At 34.9% G+C, this 4,931-nt stretch overlaps 1 pseudogene; it reads left to right on the top strand.

Moving 5' to 3' along the window:
* Positions 1-3,532, top strand: part of LOC107669947 (CMP-N-acetylneuraminate-beta-galactosamide-alpha-2,3-sialyltransferase 1-like) — a 10,392-nt pseudogene extending 6,860 nt beyond the window's left edge.
* Positions 3,533-4,931: the final 1,399 nt, after the last annotated feature.

Raw genomic sequence — 4,931 nt, 5'->3', positions numbered from 1 at the left:
ATATCATTGCTCTTTTGTTGATTTTGATTGCTTCTATTGTCCTCATTTGTAAGTCGCTTGTAAGTCTGCTAAATGGCTACATGTAAATGTGTATTTAACTAGATTTATAAATATTTATCTGTATTTTTTATTTTGTAATAATGTAAATGTATTTGTTTTATATCTATATACATGCATTTGTATTTCTGATTTCTCTCTCTATGTATATATATATTTTTTAAATAACGGTATTTGTCTAATTTTGATATTTTAATAAAGCAGTTTAGACTGGTGTTTATTCTGGATGAATTACATATGCTTTTGTATCTAGAAAGGGTAAATGTGGGCCATATCTAACCCAGAAGTAAGCCACAACTGGACCGGATCTGGGCCACATCTCAGAAATGGCATGGGTGACATCTGGGCCAGGTGTTGCCCATGCCATCTGTGAGATGCGGCCCAGATCCGGTCCAGTTGTGGCTGACTTCTGTCAGCCAGACTCAGGTTGAGTCATCGCCGTCATTCCACGCGGTATGTGGGCCAGAAGAATGTGGGAGATGTGGGCCAGAACTGGGCCAGATGTCATTTGCTATCTGAGTTGGATCTGGGCCAGAATTCAAATTAATGTGGCCCAGATTTGGGCCAGTTCTGCTTTATTTGGTTTATTCATGGCTGACATTGGGCCTTCCTTTGACTTGCTTGTGGCCCAAATCTGGCAAACAGGAGCGGACCGCCCAAGTGCCATCATTATTCACAGTATGGGGCCAGAGCAAGGTGTTGGATCTGGTCCAGAATTCAAATCAATATGGCCCAGATTTGGGCCAGTTCTGCTTTATTTGGTTTATTCATGGCTGACATTGGGCCTTCCTTTGTCTTGCCTGTGGACCAAATTTGGCAAACAAGAGTGGACCGCCCAAGTGCCATAATTCTTCACAGTATGTGGGCCGGAGTAAGGTGTTGGATCTGGGCCGGATCTGGGCTAGAATTCAAATCAATGTGGCCCAGATTTGGGCCAGTTCTGCTTTATTTGGTTTATTTATGGCTGACACTGGGCCTTCCTAAGACTTGCTTGTGGCCCAAATCTGGCAAACAGGAGCGGACTGCCCAAGTGCCATCATTCTTCACAGTATGTGGGCCGGAGTAAGGTGTTGGATCTGGGCCAGAATTCAAATCAATGTGGCCCAGATTTGGGCCAGTTCTGCTTTATTTGGTTTATTTATGGCTGACATTGGGCCTTCTTTTGGCTTGCTTGTGGCCCAGATCTGGCAAACAGGAGCGGACCGCCCAATTGCTATCATTCCACGCAGTATGTGGGCCAGATGAACGTGTCAGGTGTGGGCCTGATCTGGGCCTCAGGAATTTTGCTATCTGGGTATCTACAAATAATAATAATAATAATAAAAAATAAAAAAATCATATTATGAATTTGAAAGTCACACAAGATTTTTAATAGCCTACCCTAAATCTTTTAATAAATGATTTACCATTACTTTACTGTCTGTTCATGATAGTTTTTTTTTTTAGTTGTGATTGTTGAACACCTGCTGGCAGCACACACCAACAGTTTTTTTTTCAACGTGTTCTTTCTACAAAGATAGATAATAGTAATGAAATTCTCTTAGATCTTTTAAAAAAATTACATTAATAAAATATAAAAAATAAATTAATGTTAAAATGTTTATTATTATTATTATGTGCATTTCTGCTTCTTTATAAAATATGTCTGTTTACCTGGCTTTAAGGAAATAAGAATAGAAAGGAATTAAGTTTGACAATTATTTTACCTCAAACAATATTAAGTTAATCTTGGCAGAAAGAATATTATATTTCTATATAATTATTATCTAACATTTCAGATCTTTTGTGGAATACTTTATTAGCCGAACTAAGATTGCCATTTATATTATTGTTTTCATTTTGTTTTTGTTGTCCATTATGTGTTTTCCCAGAATCCTCTTCTGAAGGCTCAACCTGATCAAATGTTTTAACATTTGTATAGGGTCTACAAGTTGAATCCAGTAAGGTAAACTACACAGATGTGGTGGACATGTTGTTTTCTCTTTTCCCCGATAAAGAGCACTACTCCAACTATGGTCCAGAACGCTACAGAACCTGTGATGTGGTGGGAAACTCTGGGAACCTCCTGGGATCCCATTATGGGCCTCTCATAGATCTTCATGACTTTGTCATAAGGTAAGTTGTTTTCTATTTTGAAGTCTTGACAATGCATACGACCAAAGATGATTGTTAAAAATGCAAATTCATGCTCAGGATAAATAAGGTTCCAACAGAAGTTTATGGGGCCTAAGATGACTCACCATTACCATCATTCTCTACCCTGAGAGCGCCATAGATGTAGACAACTCAACCCACCTGGTTCTTCTGCCCTTTAATATGAAAGACATGCACTGGCTCATTAGTGCCTTCACCACTAAGCACATCACACAGTGAGATTATTTCATTAATATGCGCAATCATCTTAATTTAAGGAATCTTTGTGTTCTTCAGCACTTTTGTTAGATTGAGACCTACAGTAAACACTGACAGAGACTAGGTGAAAATCATATCTATCAATCAGTATATAACTTTTGACTTTCAGATATTGTTCTGTATAGTTTTTCCTGAACAAATATGCATGATTAAGTCAGAATCTCCTGAAGTGAATTGCATAATTGTTTTGATTGTTCTTTGAGGTGATGGTCATCAATCCTGAATTCATAAAATACGTCTATGAGAGCTGGCTGCAGAAACATGGCAGATATCCATCCAATGGATTCATTACATTGATATTTGCCCTGCACATCTATGATCATGTAAAACATTTTGTGCCTCTTATTTCAATTCCTCCAACCTTTGTCTCACAGAGCCACATATTTTACTATTGGCATTAAGTCTTGTCTAGACGAGTGACCATCTGATAGGACCAACTACAGTTAATTTTGGTTTTAGATGCTATTTAGAGACAGGTAAATCTGAAATCCATGATGGCACAGGTGTAAATAATGGCACAGAACAGTTAGAAATGAGCTGAAGTTGTATGCAGAGTTGCAGACTAGTCCAAAAGGAATTAGTATCCATTATTTTGAAAACATAACTTCTAAAACAAGGCATAGATATTTCAGGGGTATTTAGCAGGGGTATTTAACTAAAATTAAAATTAAAACCATTAAAAAAACTTGCTTGTTACTTGAAATGCACCTGTATATATATATATATATATATATATAACTTTATTTTTAATAGTCAAAGCAACATTTCTCATTTTAATTTAGTTTATCTCGATGTACTAAAATAACTCAAACTAAAAAATTAATTAAAATAACTACAGACATTTTAAAAACTACGTTTCAAAAGTGAATTGCAAGCACTGATTTGTCTGTCTCTCACACAAGTCGATGTTTTCAGGTTTGGAGCTAAAAGCAATGGGAACTGGCATCATTATTTTGACAAAAGCTTGACTCACTTTAGCAGAGGCAGTCATGGTGGAGACTTTGAAAATAAGACCATAAATAAGCTTATGTTGTTAAATAAGATTTCTATGCATAAATGTTAACACAAATGATATAATTTTTCTCAGTATTGTGTCCCTGGCACAGGCTTTTAATTAAAACTTTTGAAAAGCCTGCATTTTTAAACATTTCAGACGTTCTACATTTATAATGGCATATTGTCCTTGATAATTGGGAGAGTGGGACAGTTAGAAACAATTAAGAATAAATGAAACAGATAAGGCAAATAAAAATAAATAATATTGAATAATAAATGGTATGTAAACAATGAAACAAACAAAACTGGTTTATATGTATATTCTTTAATAGGATTCTGAAAAGTTATGCTTTTCTGTTGTTGGTAAATTAAATATTCACACAAATTAAAGTATTTCATATGAAACATCAACTGCAATCTTAGAGGAAGTTCACAAATTAAATATTCTCACATGACTTTTAAATTGTCGTTTTGTATTTATATAAAAATATGTGAAGTCTTAATTATTCACACTGAAGAAATAGTAGAGTATATAAAAATTGATGTGAATGCTATGAACATACCCCATGGACATGTTTTTTTTTTTTTACAAGAAACAATTATGCACTGTAAAAAATGGCCGTGAATTTAATGGTAAAAGACTGTAAAAATGCTACAGTAAAAACCTGTTAAATGGTTAACAGTAAATTCCCCTACTATATACGGTGAAAAACTGTATTGGACATTACGTGTATTGGACATTAATTTTACGGTAGTATACCCTTTTTGGAAGTGGAAAAAGACCGTATAATTTACAGTGAATAACCGTAAATTGACATTCCCAGAATTCCCTGCGTTACATTTCAAATTTGATGTTTTTTTGTTGAAATAACTATGTTTCTTCTTAGTTTTTTCTTATCAGTTTTGTATATTAGGGTTGCGTGTTACACCTAATGTTGTTAAATGAATGTTTATTGCATTATTTCAGTTGCATGTGTGTTACCATGATGGTGTTTAGTGTTTGTGTGAATGAAACTGTGCACCTTCTATATATGTTATTATTTAAAAGCTGCTTGTGATGGGCTTTGGTTCATCATGTGACTTTCTCATCAGCACATGCATGTGGTGGTTATCAGTGTATTACAAAGGTACAAAACAGATTTCAGTGCTTCAATAGGTTGGTATATGAACATTATATCAGTTAATGAAATTACGGTATTTAACTGTAAATTTAAGTTAAAACCGTAAAACCTAAAACATTGCTACCGTATTTTTTACGGTAAAATTCCGGCAACTCTGGTTGCCGGAATTTTACCGCAAAAAATACGTTTTTACAAATATTTTACAAAATTTAAAACATTTTTGGGAATTTTTTTAACAGTGTACATTTTCTCCTTCCTTCATGATCTCTCTCTTACTTATGCTTGGGGTCAGAGCTAGCACTCATAGAGATGGAGATTGGGTTTTAGTTAAATGTCATTGGAGGA

The sequence above is a fragment of the Sinocyclocheilus anshuiensis genome, unplaced genomic scaffold (assembly GCF_001515605.1).
Source record: "Sinocyclocheilus anshuiensis isolate Anshui unplaced genomic scaffold, SAMN03320099.WGS_v1.1 scaffold160, whole genome shotgun sequence".
Taxonomy (NCBI): domain Eukaryota; kingdom Metazoa; phylum Chordata; class Actinopteri; order Cypriniformes; family Cyprinidae; genus Sinocyclocheilus; species Sinocyclocheilus anshuiensis.
Note: the sequence above shows the minus strand (reverse complement) of the source record. Positions and strands in the feature narration are given on the sequence as shown.